Raw genomic sequence first — 19,005 nt, forward strand, 5'->3', positions numbered from 1 at the left:
TACTTCTGAAGTGCAATGTCAGTGTGTATGTATGTGTATGTATTTGATTCTTTATAACACTAGAATAACAACAATAATTGTCCTTGTAATTTAACCATACTTAAATAAAAAGAACAATGCCAATTTAATTTTCTATTGTTTGTCAAACTATTCCAATAGTGGTTGGATAACATTTACATGGTTTGGGAACATTATGTCTTCCCTGGTTTATTTATCCATCCATAGACAAACATTTATTTAGCATCTATTAGGTTCCAGTAAAGCTGGAAAAAAGATAGATTGAAAAATAGAGATAAATGAGACATTTAACAGGAAAGGCAAACATCAATATTTTATTGTGATGAGTATTTGGTACATTCCGATTTATTTTTTTCTTTCCCGGATCTGCAAACAGTTTGCTTTATCAAGATTATCTATAATATCTTTATTGAACCTAAGACTAAAGGATATGTAGAATCAAGCAGGACGCTAAGAGTATAAACTTGGATATAATATTGAAGTAGTGATGATAATAGTCTTTTGGGTTGGGGGGAGTCTCCGATACAACTGCAACACTAGCTCTTTGCCTTGAGTTCCCCAATTATAAATGTAAGCTACACTAACTAGATTATTCCATCCAACAATTGTGTTGTAGTTGACAAGGAAAGACTGTCTTGTTCAAAATATGTTAGGGCCAAGCCCTGAGCTTACCTTTATACAGTAGCTGTGCACTGCTGACTCTACATGTCTGAGAGAAGAAACACATCGCGCTGAGAATGCTGGCCCAGCCAATGGCATTTTCAGAAGTGGGAGACTACTGAAGAAAATCTGTCCAAAAACTTGAGAGACAGTGGGGTCAGAATTAATACAGAAAAAAATATCCAAATGCGGAGAAATAGATCATCAATAAACAGTACTTTGGCATATCAAAGTAGTGAATTGAAGCAGTTAATCAGGAATACTGCAGGGATGAAGAAATCCCAAATGTTTCTATTAGGTGCATTAAGATATTTATGTTTTAGAAAATTTTATCACTAATCAAATATATATTACATATTATGTTTTTAAATTATATATGCATATTATATTAATTATGTATGTGTACATATGTGTATTATACACACTATACAAAATATAATTGTTTTTTTTTCTTCTGGGACATGAACACATATATTATTTGGTTGATAATCATGTGGTCAGTGTTTTGATACAGATTTAACCATATTTATTGAATGGTTCCCATGTGTTGGATTCAGTACTGTGTAATTAAGTTTAATATTATTTAGTCTTCCCTCCCTCCCAGCGATACAAGTCAGTGATGTCAAGCCACATGATCCAAATTAACTAAGGGCCTGTTGTGGCTATTGAGCAGGAACACGCAGAGTAATTCAAGTAGTAAATACAGTGTCCTTTTGTAATTGGGCTGTCCAGGGACCTCTGTCTCTGACCATGACCTATCACATTTTTCTCTATAAAATGAAGCTAATAATGAGTTGCTCCCTACTCTTAATTCTCAAAATATCTATGATAGTGATAAAAATCTTCTGGAGCCTTCCTTAAAAGCTATCATGAAAATGCAAATTAATTTACATGTGTTTTTATATAAGCCTTTTATTCATCGGTGTGCCCTTCTGCCCTGCTCCCTTGTTTCCAGTACATTTATCAAGCCCAATTGCCCATAAACAGCAGAAGTGCTGTTAAGAAGCAGCATTTTTGAGGAAAAATGCAAACTAGCCTTTGCTGTGATGGTCTCAGTGTGTGTGTGCTGTGTTCTCTCTCCTTTGGAGGCAAATTGCTGTGGGTAAAACATGCATTATGCTTTCAGGTGCCATCCCAGCCTCTGCTCAATGGGTTGTGGTAGATTGATACCATCTCCTTGGTTCCTTTCATCCTGTCTGATGGTCTCTCAGCTAAATGGCACAATTCGGAGGCCCTCAGCAGGTCCCTCTGTCCTTAGCCGCAGCTCAACCAGTCAAGTGTCCACCTCCACCGCCTCTCGGGAACTTCTAGAAGTCCATCTTTCTTTATTTACATTATTATTTTTATTTAGCCACTCTCAAGGGGCACATCATCCCAATGATTTAAGTACATATGAAAAGATGTCTGATGTCTCCTTTTGACTTCCTTGAAAACGGGAAGGGGGGTCATCCCGAATAAAATATTTAAACTTCTCAATTTGTGAAGACAAATGGTAAATTTCAAAAGGTTCTGCTTAGCTTTTAAAAAGTTGAGCAGGAGCAAGTGGGCAAAGAAAGAACAAAAAAGAAAGAAGAGGAAGTCATTTGGGTATTTCCCTTCTTTTCCCTACACCCTAGTCACCAAAATCGCAAAGAAAGCTCCACCATCCACCCTCCGCACAGGTGCCCCAAGGGGGCCCAGCCTGCGCCGAGCTGGGGGCAGGTTTTAGACGGCCCAGTAGCCGCCCTGCTTGAAAGGAAAGCCAGAGCTGCTACAGAGTATCTGAGATTCGTGAGATCACTCCACAAATTAAAACCTTTTATCAGCCTCTAATAGCTGTGCAAACTAATTATATTTTGGCCAAACTTTGCCAATATCTCCCCGAGGTATTATTATAACATTTTTGAGCTTGAAAATGCGTCCCCATTCTGTCAACATCAGGATGTTTCAGCTACAGGAATAGGGCTCCAGCTCCTTTTAGCTTCCATGATGTGCTTTGCATAAACCATGGCATTAGCTCGCTGGTGTCGCGGGAGGGAGCAGAGGGAGCACAGCTGTACTTGCAAACACACAACGGTGTATTTCCAGCAGCTAGACTTCAGACACAGGGGCTCAGTTTCAAGAACAATCCATTTTTGCCCTCAAAGTTTAAGGAACGCTTCAGCGTTCTTACATCAAGATATAAAAGGCCTCCCTCTTCTGACACAGTTTGTAACTTTGGGGGGTGGGGTGGGGCGTGGCACCTCCTTTCCCAATAATTCCATTTCTTTATAAGCAGGAACAGCATTTTCCAGTAGGTCCCAGCACAAGCCCTTTGGCAGGTATTAGAGCGAAATCTGGAGTAAGGGGGCATTCTGGAACAGCTTGATAAAAAGTCAGTAGACTCTGATTTGTCTCGGAGAGTTTAGATTTACAAATAATAAGAGTTCAAACCCTATGTGTTTCAAATATAAATTAATTTGTCAGTCAACAAGTGTGTTTCAAACACACTCGGGCAGTGGGCATCGTTAGAGGGGCGGGAGGCACTTACTGCGCGTGTGTGCGCCAGAGATCCTTCCTAGCCTTGAGCTTGCTAATGACTCTCTGCAGGGCTGGCTCAGAGCGTGCAGCCGCTCTGCAGGAACTGCACCCTTCCTCGTGCCCCAGGATTCACGAAACAATCCTGAGGGAGAGGCCCAGGCTTCCGCCTCACCCTCAGCTGGCTATGGGGGCACAGAGCCAGGGGATGGGGCTGCTGTTCATTTTCTTTGCTGGCTTCGCTCGGTCCAGCTGAAACAGAACATGGAGTGTGGTGACCTTCCAGTGTACTCAAGCCCCTTAGGACAGTGTGTGCAGACCACCGCCAGGACTGACCATCTGCCTAACTTTTTGATCAGCCATGGGCCACTGGTGTATCCAAGGAGCCTGAAGGGTCAAGGAAGTAGGAGGCTCTTGACCAATAGTTTAGGGGAGAGTTTTGGGGCTGGCCTATCAGGATGCAGACCTCCAGCCTGCAGTGAGGCCCAGAGCCCGCCCTGGCCCAGGGCAGAGGCGGGAGGCGTGGAAGAAGGAGGCGGCCAACGTCCACATTCTTCCTCGCCATAGGGTCCCAGGCTCATCTTTGTCTCTGCCATCTGCCCTCCCATCTCCAGAGCTCCCACTATGGGTTCATCACATTCTTGAATGCTTTCCAGTTGTCACTAATTACAATGCAGATCAGTAAATCATCCCTGGCTAGGGCTGACAGGGCGAGAAACAGGCCCTCTGCCATGAGGAGCTGGGCCGCGCTGCCACACCTGCAGCAGGGGCCTCTGAGGCAGGCCCTGGGGCCACTCCATGCAGACGAGAGGGACACCAGTCAACCATGCCCCAGGCCTCTATCCCTGGGCTGCCCCTGCATAGGACCTTCCTACCCTGGTCCCTGTCACAGGCAGTACAGGCGGACTAAAAGAATTGAGGCATCATGCCTCTGACCAGAGGTTTTGATTGCTGTCGGAATACTGAAGGCAGCTGAGGGGTAAGGTGATGTTATTATTTCATCTGGAGTTTTATGAAGTCTGACAGCATCTCAAATTTTGTTACTAATGCTATGGATTGATTCATTGATTCTGGGATGGGGTGTAGAGATCTGTATTTTAAATGTCTACCCCAGGTGCTTCATGGCTGGAGATCCAGTGCCTCATTTTAAGAACATCTCTTGGGGATGTGGTCTCTAACTGACCACCTGTTTCTGGGTGGGGAGAGGTGCTGTTCTCTTTACAACCTTGCTGTTTGAATAAGGTCACAGCTTCCTTCTACCTAAAACCCTACTTGGCCTCTATATATTGGGGCTGACCGCACAGCACAGGTGCACAGGCAAACAGCTATTGCTCTGGGAAGACCGGTGAGCTCCTGCAGTCCTGCAACCAGTGAGGTGGGCTTGCAGGGAGTGGCCCCAGCACCCCCAACCCTGGTTCCCAGCCCGGCCCTTCCCTGCACAGTCTGCTGGCTAATGGGGCGGAGCTAGCTGAAGTGCCTTCTATTAATGGAGCAGAATCTAAACAGAATAAAGCCTTCATTTCCCAGGCTGTGGTTTCATTATTAATATACTTTACAGTTCACAGGTTGTACGTTTGTACCCGTGTTTTCTCAGCTGGTGTAAGCTGCAGCTCCAAGTGAGAACAGTCATAAAATTTTCATTTCCAGTTGAATGTGCATCCAATTCGCCATGAAATGTTCTCTCTGTCGTGAATATTAAGTGCACTGAAGCAATGGCCGCTGGATTAGGCACAGAGGTTCCCTGGCCCCTCCCAGGCCTGGCAGAGAACAGAGGTTTGCTGGGCTTTGGGCATGACTCTCTCATGGGGCAGCAGCATGGCGGGAAGCCCCTGGCTGTGAGGCTGCCTCGAGGCGCTGTGCTGGAGGAGAGGAAACTCGGGCAGAGGTAGCTGCTGGGTCAGAGATAATGGAGAATGTGCGCCTCTGAGCCAATGAAAAGCAATCAGACAGGAGGTGAAAGGGGACTGAAGGTCAAGTGCAGAGAAGAGAAGAAGACGAGGGCAAGGTAATGCCGGGGCAGAGGTGAGGACACAGAGTGGCAGGGGAAAGGGGAGGGGACCGCAGCGAAAAGAGCAGGCCTGAGGGGAGAGTGAACATGGGTGGCCTGGTTGACAGGCATAATATTAGAAAGAGCAAGCAAGCATTTTATGCACAGTGCGTTTTTAGACACATCAATAAAGCGGTGAGGAGAGAGAGCAGTGGGGGAGGGGCCTGGAGAAGCAGGAGGGGCAGCAATTAAGAAAGCATTTTGTCTGATGGCCTGCAGGCTTGGAGCAGGGCAAGTGGCAGGGAGCCTTGGTCTGGAGATCAAACGTTACCTGCTGCCCCCAGGAAGTTATTTGCCTCTCAGCACTAACTTATTATCCTTCCCTCTCAGGCTCTTCCACCTGCTTCTCTCTTGCCAGATCCCTCTATCTTCCTAGTTGTTACAGAAGTGTGTGTTCCAGGGCCTGCCTGCCCAGGACCAGCTCCTTCCAGAGCTGAGAAGTGCCTCAGGGAGCCAGAGTGGAGGTCGAGACCTTGCAGGACTCCTGGAAGCTGGTGGCACTTAGTCATTCCAGCTGCTGAGTCAGGAACTTCCTCGCTTCCAGTCCCCACTTTGGGCCAGATGCCTATCTTATAAGAGTTTGATGCGATAGCTGCCCCAGGCTGGAGGGGAATGAGAGGCAAATAGGAAGGCTGAGCTGAGTGGGAGCAAGGGGAGTCTCATTGCCTCAGGCCACAGCCTCCTTAGTAACTGTGGGAGCAAGCTGGCTGTGCCCTACAGAGGCACCCCAGGAAGACACAGGCGTGGCTTTCCCAGAGGTCCAGCGCTAGGCCCATCCAAGGGCCCAGCCTGCACCTTCCTCCCAGGCAGGGACTCCTCCAAGCCCAGCTAGCTGGCCCAGAGAGAGAGCATTGGAGGGAGAGAGACCATGCACGTGTGTGTGCTATAAACACCTAATCACACACCCAAAGTCCAGTGGCCACCTCTCCCTGGATCTTTGCAGTTAAAACCCACCACAGCGAGCAATGGTTACGCTCATTGTGGGGGAGGGGCGCAGCATGATTGCACGGTGATGAGATGTCTCTGAGGCCCCAGAGTGGAACTCATGTAGAGTGAGAAGAAAACACCTATATTCTGATTTGAGGTCCAGGCCCTCTCCTCCCCCAATTACTTGTTTGACTCCCTCTCTTCTGTGTCCAATTTGTTTTCTTTGGATAACAGTCAGATAATTTTATTTGTATCAGGAGAAGGAGACAATGTGATGGGCAAAAACGGTAAAGCAATCAAAAGTGAATAACACACCAAGGAAAATCCAGAACACACCCACTTAGGACCTTCAGTAGGTAGCCCGTTCCTCCTCACACCGGCTGCGCACCTGCTCACCTTAGTTGCCAAGAAGGCCTGGCGCCCCAGCCCAGCATCTGTCCCTGTCCTCGCTCGCTGCTGCTCTGCAGGGCTCCCAGTGCAGACGTGCTGTTTCTGTGTCTCTGCAGATACTGTTCCCTCTGCTGGAACATGGCTCTGTCCTCCCCCAACCTCATGCTCATCCTGCAGCCCTCCCAGCATCAGCTTAAGGCCTCTCTTCTGGGCATGCTTCTTTGGCACCTATTTGTACCCTCAGATCACAGCCTCTCCTCCCAGACTGCCCGTGACCTCAAGCTGGACGCATGCCCCTAGGTTTCAGCGTTGATAGCACAGGGGTTTGCCATCTATTTGCATGCCCAGCTCCCTCAAGAGATGGGATCTACGGAATGTGTGTTTTTCAACAGATCCCCAGCCCAGAGCCTGGGGGCACAAGCATCACCGTTTGACAGATCAGGGTCCCAATCCCTGTGTGGCCCCTGATGTGCCCCATGGCTGACTCACTCGGGTAACCCACTTGTGCCTCCACAGTCTCATCTCTAAAGCGGGGGTCTTTCATGGTTATAAAAGACCAGTGAGGTAATATATGTAATTGAAAACTTAGAAAGATAACTCCACATAAAAAAGTGGTCTCCGAATGTCAGTTCACTTTCATTTAATAAATAGTGCTTTCCAATAAATGTTTACTGAGTGAATAAATAAGAAAAATGTACATAATAATGTGCAAAATTAATTAACAGTTCAGATTTCAATTGTGCTCGGGATTCAGAAGAAAAGGATCATCAAGAGCAAGTATCGCCAAGGTCTTCTAGGAGGAGCTGGGCCTCCAAGTGACCTTCAATTTAGAGATTAGTGACTTCTCCTAAATCTAAGAGGTAGCCCCATACATCTGTACCTCACTCCCTCTCTTTCTCTCTCTGTCTCTCTCCTATCCTATTATCTGGTTCCTTTCCTTTATTGCAGTTGAGGATTTATCTGTCACTTCCTGCCCCATGGAGCCTTAACCTTACATCTGAAATGGTTGAATTCTCAGAAAGGTCCCTTCGAGGTCTTAATTCCTGGGATCTTCCAAGAACTTCATCTTCTCTCCACAGACCCCAGAGAGACAGGCATGACACGGCACCACATGGTCACAGCCCCAAGCATCTACACATGGGAGAAAATGGGGAAATGAGGAGAAAATGCTCTCAAAGTGTGCATGCCTGCTGAATCTTTCACCCTACCCCTTGGTGGTCAGAGCTGCTGTCCTGGAGCTGCATGCAAAATGATTCCAGCAGTGGCCCATTCTCAGGGAGAGACAGGGGGAAAAAACTCAGCATCCTCCTGGCTTGTCACTGTGGAGTTGAGATAATAATAGTCTTTTTCTGATCCCCTGAACTTTCCCATCTGCTTCATAAAACAATGGCAATTTTTTTTCCCCTTGCTCTGTCTTCCTCTCTCTCTCTCTCTTTTATTTTTATCCTCCTACACTATAATTTAAAACTGTGGCAGTGCTATAGCCCTTGAGGCTTTTTTTTTTCTTTCTTCTCCCCTTGCTTTAATACATGACTGTTATTTAAAATGGCCTTTCATCTAAGCCCCAGGAAGCTGCTTGAACAAGGAAACTGCCTTGTGCCTTTCTAGGGGGAGGAGAGGGCCCATGTGGCCCCTGGTCTTGCCCGCAGCTTGCTCCCTTCAGCACCGCCATGAAAATCAGAAGCGTCATTTGTGTGCTTGTCCCCCCCCCACCCACACACACACCAGGCATTTTTTAACAAGATGCCAGAAGCCCAGGTCCTAGAAATGCTTCTACCTCTGCAATGCCCGTTCTATCATGCAGGTGAGCCCCAGTGGTTTGCCAGACACCGAGTCCGAACAAAGCCAGTTCTCCAGAACGCAGAAAGTTCAGTGTGCCCGTAGATGCCCGGAGGGGCACAGCTGCTCGGTGCCAAGACAGAAACTTGCAGCTGTGGCTACGCACCTTTTCCTCAGCTACTCTGTCACTTGGACCCCCCCCACCATGCATGTCTGCCTGGCTGGGTGGGTGATGCACAGGAAAGGTGCTGCTTTCCCGGGGACCATGCCATCTATCTGGGTGTCAGGAAGGAGGGCCTCTGACCCTGGTGCTTTCCATGCAAATGCTACAGAACCCCTGCTTCTGGTTTGGACCCTGGCTAGTTCTCACCCTGCTGGAAAATTCTTCACACTGCACGGCCCATCTTGCGAGAGTTCATTTCCATGTGTGCACCTGTACCTCCGAAAGGGATTTTGGCCTCATCTTTTCTCTCCAGAGTGCCGTGTGAACTGGCATCAGCAAAGCAATCATATTGTAAATGATCTTCATGAAGGAAGATGCCATCGCAATAAAACACAGGAGACAGGACAAAGCTGAGGCTAGGCAATTGGGGTGTGTGTGTGTGTGTGTGTGTGTGCGTGTGCGTGTGCGCGCGCGCGCGTGCGCACATGTAGGGAAGGTAGCCCCAGTCCTCCCTGAAGGGATCACTCCATTCTTTGGAGGACACCAGCTGGAGAAGGAACTCAGGAGAAGATAGGGGCTTCCTGTCTCCAGCTGGTCTGCTGGGGAGGCCCACACCTGCTGGAAACAGATGACGCTTTCCCCAGCTACAGAGGGCTGTTTCCTTGGCTGTGATGCCCAGAAGGACTGCAGGCAGGAGGAAGTTCTTACAGACCTGGCCCTCTGTTTCAGTTTGCTGGATTAGGGCCTAGGAATCATTACTTTAGTTCTTCCTTCTCTTTTGAAAGTCTGCCTTGTTTAAAACCCTGGAAATGATCTTTGGAATCACATAGAAATTTAAAGACAGAGGCGAAGAAGCCAAGGGCCCGACTGACGCATAGATGTAATGCCCAAGCCTGAAGCGGTGACAGAGGTGAAGGCCGACAGACTGTGCCTCCCTTTACTGTTTCTTTCGTTTTCCAAAGGGCGATTTTAATCAGTATCTTTTCCTGAGTCTCTGACAGTCCAAGGATATCGGAATATTTTAAATTTATCTGTCCTCATTCCAACTTCATTTCCATTGCTGGCCTACAATTTAATTAAAAGTATATAGGTATTTTTAAAATATGGCTTTATACAGTTTTCATCCATCACGTATTTTTCATATACTTTGCTCATTTCTTCCTGCACCTCCATCTTGGATTTTTTTAATTTTTTTTTTCCTGTTCTCTTGCTTGAAGTTTGTTCTATAGTATTTCTTCTCATGTTGGTCTGCTTGTGGCTTTTTTTTTTTTTTTCAATTTTTCTTTAGAAAATGACTTATTTTGCCCTGATTTTTGAAAGTATTATTTTTGAGTAGAGAGTTTTAAGTTGGAAGTTATTTTCTTTCGCTTAATAAGGGCTTTGAGACTTTAATTGTCTGTCTTACTTTTGGTTCTGTGAACGATGTTGCCTTCTTTCTCTCCACCTCCAATGATCCGCGATGCTTTCAGACTTTTTCTGTGTTCGGCTTTGGTTCTGTGATTTCACTATGCTGTGTCGAGGTATAGTTTTCTTCTACTTGTTGTTGTTCTTCCTTTTTTTTTATTATTTTACTTGGGATTTGTTGTTATTCCTGAATTCATGGATTGATATTTTTAGTAATTATGAAAATTTCTCAGTTATTACCTTTTCAATTACTGTCTCCTGTTCATCCCCCTTTCTCCTCTCCTTCTGGGATTCCTTGCTAAATGCTTGCTAGACCTTCTCCTTCTCCTTATGTTCCTTACCCATTGTTCTACACTCGCTTTTCGTCTCTTTATTCTACTTACTGGATAATGTTTTTCTTATTTATCTTACAGTTACTTGATTCTCTCTTTAATCATGCCTCTTCTTTTCAACTTTCCCATTCACATTTTTATATGTTATATATATATACATATATATATATGTATATTAACTTTGAGGTCTTATTTTGATAGTTTTCCTCAAATGTGTAATTTAATCTTTATAATTTTATATTCATGGAAAGTTTTCCAGTTCGTTATTCATCTCTGCATAAAGCAAGCAAGGCTGTAGTCTGTGTCCTTAACTCTGCTGCCTAACACTTTTTGTCCATTTGGTTCTAGTCTCACTCCTGGTATTTTATTTTCTTGTGAGCCTTGTTAGGTTTTGCTGTGTGATGTTCATTGTATTACAAACAAGTAAGTGAATTAATTTGAGAACAAGGATCACAGTGCCTTCATTCAGAGGTGAGTTGGCATTGTGTCTGCAAGATGGCTGCGGGTGTCTCTGTTTAGAGCAACTTTAAATCAATTAAGATCTTCTGGTTCCCCAAACAGCCCAGGTAATTCAAGCCATAATGCACCTTTTTGGAAGGGATGTTCAGCTTAATACCTCTCTCATCTTGGGGATATGTACAGCCATCTGAGGCCTCAACTTCTTGTCCAGGGGATTTCCTATGGGACACCCCACTTTAAAAGTCTCTTGGGTTTTGATTTCTGTTCTCCTGGTCTTTTAGGTTGCCAAACTAAGGTTAATTTTGCCTAAATCAGTAAATGCACTCAGGTCAGGGGTCAGCTCTTTCTTTATTTCTGTCTTTTCTTTTATTTAGGGTCTGGTAATTCCACATCAGGAAGGAAGCTTTGGGGGAGGGGGTTAAGGCATGTAAAATATGTCTTATCCGGCTCTTTCAGTTGATTTCCAGAGAGCTGCCTGAAAAACTAACTCAGCCCTTTCCAGAAATAAGAAGGTTGATATTGCCTTAAGCCACATCACTCTTCCATGCAAGTAGTAAAATGTCTTTATATGATGATGAGTATACTCAAGGGGAAAGAGCAAGCCGTGTGGGTTCCATGCCACTACTCATTGGTTGATGGACTTCATAGGAAGTTTTTATCTTTGTGGGTCTTAGTATCCTCGGATGTGGGAAGGGGAAACAAATAGCCTGCACTGCCTACCTCACAGGCTGATTGCAAAGCTTAAATAGGATCACCAATGTTTGTCTTTTTAATTGATTTGATGGTGTCTATGAAAGTGCTTTGAGCTACGCCAAGTTTACTACATATTTACTAGGCTTGGAACTGCCTGTTTCTCAAAGAGGGTGGAGTTGAATGATGAAGAGAGACTGAAGACAAGGGGCCAGGCCTCATGCTGCCGCTGGCTGTACCCAAGGGAAGAAGGGTTTCAGGCTAAAAGTGGCGATGCACAGCATCATGGATGTGTGACATGCCCCTGAGCCCACGGGCTGTGCCGGGCAGGGGGAGACTACAGGGGATTCCAGAGGAAGCGGCCTTCCGATGAAATGCCTTGGAAGTTTAGTTATTCTTGGAGCTCTCACCACCCCTCACAGCCCCTCTGTGCCCCTCTGTGCCCCTCCTCTCACGTGTCCCTGCCCTCCCCTGTTAGCCAGGCTGGCCACTCCATGGTGCTTCTCCTTGGCCGGCCTTCTTTTCATCATCTTTATTTCAACATTTGTTCCCTGCCTTGCCTGAAATATTAGAAATGTATCTACAATCATTGCTTTGACTCACCTCCCTATCGGCTCCCCCTGCTCCTCGCTTCTCATTTATTTCTGACAGGCACCGTGCAACACAGTCTTAGCGATGAGGTAGATATAGCCTGCAGGCACAACACGGAGCTGGGCTCTGGGAGGGCTGCAGGGCCCAGTAATCCCCCGCAGATTCCTGGAAAGAGGTGGGAGTGGGGCAGGCAGGAAATGAAACTCAGTGCTGGGTAGGAAACATGGAAGGAAAGGCCCACACCTGGAAGGAGGGTGCCAGATGGAAGCACCCGAGGCTCGGGATGTGGGTGGGCAGGTGACTGCACAGGAAGGTTATTGCTGGTTGAGAGAGAGGCTATTTACAGCTTTGGGATACTCTTTGCTAATGAAGGATGAGAAACGTGGGCTTAGCTACATGAGTACTTGGGTCTTTTTACGTCTGACATGGCTGGGTAAGTAAGAGTTGTGTCTACATAGACCCCTCTTTCTAAAATTATGTTTAGAGTACCATTGATAGTGTCCGAGAAGTTAATTCATATTTCTGTAGGGAGAAAAAATGTACCTTAGTCAAACATGTTTAAAAAACTGGGTGTTCTCTATTCCCCATTTGAAGATGCATTGTGTATATTAAAAACCTATCAAAGATTCTGAAGAATTCTACACAGCGTTTATGTAACCCAAGTTTCCCCATACTTGTTCAATAAAGAAGTCTTCTTTTTTTCCTGAATACTTATTACAGTAATATCTTGCAGGGCACTTAAAATTTGGGAAAGAACATTAATTCTATAACAATAGCCGTCCCTGTTTTACTTCTATATTCAGAGACTTTCTGTCAAACAGCATGTTTCCAGAATGGTACCCGTGAGCTTATCTCTCTCCTTGGAACACATCTTCGTGTCCTAGCAGCTCACTGTCTGACGATGACAATATTTTCATTCAGCGAGGGTCTGCTCTGTGCCCTGCATGCTTTGCCCATGCATAACCTCTAACCCTCAGGATGATTTTACAGGTTAGATAGCATTATCCCCATTTCATGGTTAAGAAAACTGAGTTGGGCTTGTTCAGTAATTTCCCCAAGGCCAGTGGCTACATCAAGATTTGATCTAAGGTCTGCTGATTCTGATGCAACGTTTTTCTACCATACTACATCAATTATGAAAATGACCACATTTGCAAAACAAAACAATTCAAAAGTGACCTTTCTAAGTGTATATATAAGCACCATTTAATATTAGTTACAGAAAGAAAAAAATAAAAACAATCCTGAAATTTATCTGGCCTTATTTTTAGTTTCCATTTGCAAACAAGAAAACTGAGATCTGGAGAAAGTGAAATGAGTGGCCTGAGATCACATGGCCAGCTGGTTTCAGAGTCAATATGATCACCACCAGTCACCCTGTCCAGAGTTCTTGCCAAAGGCATCTTTTTCCTCCTCTTATTGGAATGAGCAGAAACTCGTTGTCATGCTTATTAACCAAAGTGTTCAACTTGCAAAGTGAAGATGAGTCCCCCAGCCCGTTTCTTACATGAGAGGGCACCAAGAACAGAGGCCTCTGTCATTTGTGCAGGCTGAGGGCCTGGCACGGTGCCTGGAGCCAAGGAGAGTAGGAGCTGAGTTAGCTGTCGGCCAAGATTCTCCTCGAGTGTGGAATCCAGAGAAAGTAGAGAGCCTCTGCAGCTTGGGCTCCGCGCAGAGCCCAGGAGGGGCCGGAGCACAGCTCCAGTGCACTCTGTCTGCAGCCTCGTCCTCACCGCGCGCCCCTTGCCTTCCAGTCTCTGCCTGCAGCCCCCCCTCCATGTATTCTAGGTCAGAGCTGCTCCATACAGCGGACAAGGGGGCACTGTTAGCTCTCAGACAGGGTTCCGCTCTGTTCCTGAACACAGGCTGATGCTATTATCATCTGCCCGCACCTTCCCCTGGGAGCTTCTTTCCTGGCTGCCTTTTCCCCTCGACTTCTCCATCCTCTTCAGTCACTTTTCATCTCAACACTTTACCTAGTATTCCTATGATTTCTCTCCTTCTCTTATCTTTGTCTAGAACTGTTGTTCTATATTCTCTTCATTTCTCCCCTAGTTTCACAGAATGCTGGCCTTATTCTCCCCACCACCTCTCTGACACGTGCCCTGTAAATACACGTTGTGCCGTCTCCCTCCTAGGCGCATCGTACATCCGACGGGGTCTTCACCCTCCTGCCCTTGGCGTTCTCCGGAGTGACTCCTGCCACCCCCCTTTCTTCTAACCATATGCTGTCCTCATTTTTCCTTCCTTCCTTTTCTCTTAAAATATTGTTCCTCTTCCATCTTGATTTAAAAACAATTAACACCCATTTCTTGTTCCAACATGCTACCCCATCTCTTTGCCATTTGCATGGCAGCCCTTTCATCTCTCCTAATCTGGGTCATTGCTTTCCTTATTACTCGAAGACAGAGTGTCCATAGCCCATAGCGATGCCGATGGCAGTGAGTCAAAGGGAGCCAGGAGTGTCGTTTGCAGTGAGTGTGGGGAGAGCCCAGGTGGGTCAGCATCTCTGGCTCCTGCCTGCACTCTCTAGCCCGGGGTTTTGCAGCCTGGGTGCTATTGACATTTTGGGCTGGGTAACCCTTTGTTCATATGGTATTTACAGCATCTCTGACTTCTGTTCACCAAATGCCAGTAGCACCCACTTCCCAGCAGGGACAACCAACAATGTCTCCATATGTTGCTAAGTGTCCCCTAGGGGGGCAAAATCCCTCCTGAGAGAACTTCTGCCCTGGCCCGCCCACAGCCCGGCAGCCTCACTCCCGGAACCTGATGCTGAAGTGAAGACACAGAAGAAACAGACTGTCAGGATGGATTTCAGCTTGCCTTTCTTATTGTTGTTTGTCTGGTCCCTTTGGCTCTGCTTCGACCTTTTCTACTCCCTTCTTTTATCTTTTTCTCCATGTTCTCAATGGCCTTCTTCCACAATCATCCACACTTCCTTCTCACATGACGACATGACACTCTTGAGTCCCAGTTTGCTAAAAACAGACCTGATTAAACTCTTTCAAGGATTCTTACACAAGAGGCTCTGCTGGTGCTCCGTCTGTAGCCTCGGAAGGTCAAGGTGTCAGTTGGCTGCTGGGGGAACTCAGCTTCTGGGCTCCCAGGAGGTTAATGCCTGTTTGACGCGCTGAACCACAGAACCCAAAAAATGCCGAGAGGCAAATCCCAATTCTCTTTTTAGAATGAAGCTCACTCCCCAGTCAGGGGAGGGGGGGAGACGTGGTAAGTTACACAGCTGTGAAACTTGCAACAGGTAAGCAAGCACCGAGACTCCGTTCTGATGTGGCCCCTCATCTGCTGCCCCACCTGGCTCGCGGCAGCTGACTTCCAGCCGGAAGACCCAGCAGAGCTCTCTGCGGCCCCCTCTGCCCAGCTTCGCCTTCTCAGCTGTGCGCGCGCCTCTGTTCCAGGAAGCCTCCTTCTTCACTATTTTGTTGCTCTCTCCTTCCTTTCATTCAAGGCTCACTTTCTCAACCAGCAGGCTGGTCTTTGTTTGTACATCATCACTGTGCCTCTGTAGCAAATACATCTCACTCCCAGATCTGCTTAAAAAATTAAAACCGAAGACTAGAAGAAAGCAGACATACCCAACAATACATAAAACACTCCCCGCCTTCTCTTCTCTCTCCACGTACCCCAGTTGTGCATACTGATGGCCCATCCCGAAAGGCAAGTGTGGACTATAAAGCCGAGGCCGTGCATATGGTGGGTTCCTGATGATCATGCCTCCTATGCTATTCTCCTACACACACACTCTAGTCCAGCACAATTGTTGCCTTGCTTGTCAAACATCCTTTTCCACATCCCAGTGAGGTCCCCCCATGTGTGGCCATTTATTTGGGAAGACAGCACTCTGGCCCTGCAGTTATGGTTACTGCAGCATCACACATAGTTAGGGCCAATCATCCAATGTCTCCTCGGGTCTGCTGGTGATCACAAAGGTAGTGTGCGACGAAAGTTGGCTGGGATTTAGAATGTCATCAGTGGCCTCTGTAACATGTGTGCTTCCTTCTCTGCCTGAGCCGATTCATTGCCCTCCACCTTTGACTTAAATAACTCTGCCCACCTTTGTGACTCTCTTTGCCTTTCTGTCTGTTCATGGCTCAACAGGTCATTCCTAAAAAAGGATGACTTTCACTGCGTTGGTCTGTCCTCGGGTGGAGAGGGTGGAGCTACTGTAAATGGGTCATGTATGTGTCTACACAAAGCCCGCCAGATGATCTACAGTGACTACAGAAAAGACAGGATGGGTTCATCAACCAGAGACTCAAAACCTCATAGCTCACCTGTGACACCTGCTGATTTCAGCCAAATGGACATGGGCGTGCCTCCCATGTACCCATGTTATCACCTGGAGGCCCCCAGCTCCCATAAACAGGATGTGTGTGTTTGTCTGGCTGAGTTTCTGCAGAAGCATCTGTCACTTTCCAATATTTCCTTTATCATTGCAGCAAAGTATTTAAACACTACCCACTGAACCCCATCTGTCACTGCGCCCCATCGCTGTCAGGGCCCTGCCTCCTCAGGTCTGTGAAGAAACTCGCCGGCAAAGGCTCTGTGCCAAACAACAGGGCAAATTAAATCAAAGCGCGCTCTGGCACCCAGGGGGAAAATGCACATCAGCTTTGACTTATTGCATGGAGCACACTTACAAGAGAGAAAGCAGCGGCTTTTGTCACTGCAAGGGGCCATGAAAAATGAATTAGGGCCTCTGCTGAGAGAGGGCATGGAGGAGAATCTTTCATTCTGAAACGTTGTCCTCTCTCACCTTGCAAGAAGGAAATAATAAAAGAAGAACTTGTGGAGGTTCTAAGTCTCTCTAAGCTCTGACTGTACCCTTAGGCGCTCCAGGGTGCAGAAAGGAAGCAAGGAGTTGGGGAGAAAAGGGCTTTGCAAGGAATGGGGATAACCCCAGCCACGTGGCACTCCCAGGGGCCAGGGGTTGAGCAGCTGCAGCGAGAGCACACACAGCTCACTGGGGACCACAAAGGGGACCGAGGAAGACACAGGGTCTGGTCTTCAGCCTGGGGATCAGCTCACACCACGCGCCCTTCCCTCACTCCAGCTCTCATACCAGGATGACCATGCTTCATACCTAATTTCTTTAAACCCTCATGTTGCATGAGACAGGAATTCTTTCTACCCATCGTACAGATGAGGAAGCTCAAAAAGTGAAAAGCAGTTGCACGCAGCAACCCCGTTGTGCACGGCAGGGCCAGGATTCGGGTCTGCCTGTGTCTGATTTCAAAGCCCATTGTCTCCCTTTACAAAGGAATTTCTCCTCCATCCCTGCCTCCTCATGAGACACAGCTCGTTTATTTTCCTATAATGAGGGAGGGGCCTCTGCTTTCCTAATAGATTGCTCACCTGCCGTCCTAATGGAGCTGGCATTCACCGTGGGTTTAGCTGCAAAGACTTACCCACCAGACACATTTGTACTTGGTGACAGCGTGGCCCACGTGGACAGCTGCTCAGGAGTTTCTGAAACAGCCCTTCGCAGGCAGAGATCTCGACGGCAGACAGCAGGACTACATCTTCCAGGAGAGAACGAGACCACAGACCATCTCTAATTAGCTCCCAGGCTAGGAGGCTCAGCCTTATGCGCTGGGAGTGAGCAGTGAGCAGTGGGCGTTAGCCAGTCTGGCAGAAAGGACACGGGACTAAGGGACAGGTTTCTGTGTTCTGTCCTCCTTTCAGCCGTTAGTCATCTTCTCTCCCCGTGTACCCCCCTGTGGGGCCTCACACTTTGTGACCATGCGTTTTCTTCAAGGTCTGACTCAGGCATGGATAAAATATATTAGGTGTTGGCTTAAATGTTTGGGAAGTTTTTCAGTCTTCTGGAGGATTGGTGAATGTCGCCAGTGTTGGGCAGGTTTGGACTGCTGGTGCATTTCAAGCAGCATGTGCTACCCTGAGTAGTAGCTTTGCTGTCTGCACCTCTCAAAGCTGGGAAACACCCAGGCCCAGTTTTGTGCTCTGTCTGTATATTGCTTACCTCTGGCCATCGTTTAAAGATCATTCACCACGATAAGAAAGCAAACAACCACAGGCCTAGGGCTGCAGTGTAAACAGACCACTGTTCCAAAATGAGCCTTTTATCAGACCCACCATTTCTGCTCAGCACAAGCAAACAAGGACACCTCATGGGGGAGAATAATACCGGGCTTTATCAAAAATCCATAAGCATGTTATCATAGCGAACAAGTGTTCTTCCCGTAAGACAGTGACAGAGACCCTTCAGGCATGTGACAGTCACACTGAATGTTTGGATGAATTCAGTCAAAATAGTCCAACACAGTAAAAATCCAACAGTTCTGTCTGGAAGCATCTTCTGTGTTTACTTACATAAGTTTTTTATTTGTCGATTCTCCCACAACTTAACTGCTAGAAATATTAACCATCTATTTTGCTAATTTAATGTAAGCATTGCCCACCACCACCATCCCAGCTTGCTATCCCTTTGAAAATTAATGTTACACAGGCTGGCTGGTGGGAGGGAGGGACAGAGGGTATGTAAGAATATTATATGTATAACCTCCCTCCCCACAAATACTCATATATGGTTTTCTAGCACAGAAATGCCTTTAGAATAGATACCATCTTCAGTGTGAATATAAGTTTTGATGGGAATAATATTGTAAAGACAGTTAAATTCCAGGGCCCAGAGTTCCAGGAAAGCAGAAGACCCAAGGACAGGCTGGAGAGTCCATGCGGGACTCAGATAAACGTAAAAGAAACATGAAAGCTGGAGCCTGGAGCACGGTGCCGGGGGAGTCAGCCGTAAAACAGTCCTGTAATTGATCGCTAATCAGCCAACAAGGACAGTTTGAAAAGTTTTGAGTAGAATCAGTCAGTGAAAGAATTTGTCAAAGAGGGTGGGGAGCATGAGAGATGATGTACCCCAAGAGATCCTGTGGGGTATTGTGTCACTGGGGCCCTGGGGAGGGAGAGGACTACCATGTGGGTATTTGGTGATTCTGCTTTGCATAGAACTCACCCTGACCTTCAGTTCAAACTTATGACTTGGGATAATCTGAGGTTGC

The 19,005-nt window shown here is 46.8% G+C and overlaps 1 protein-coding gene across 6 annotated transcripts in view; it reads left to right on the forward strand.

The window, feature by feature from the left end:
• The window catches only part of NTM (neurotrimin), a 941,188-nt gene that overhangs the window by 847,290 nt on the left and 74,893 nt on the right, over positions 1-19,005 (forward strand). The gene's annotated exons all lie outside the window — the stretch shown is intronic.

The sequence above is a fragment of the Furipterus horrens genome, unplaced genomic scaffold, assembly GCF_987537825.1.
Source record: "Furipterus horrens unplaced genomic scaffold, mFurHor1.1.pri manual_scaffold_11, whole genome shotgun sequence".
Classification (NCBI taxonomy): domain Eukaryota; kingdom Metazoa; phylum Chordata; class Mammalia; order Chiroptera; family Furipteridae; genus Furipterus; species Furipterus horrens.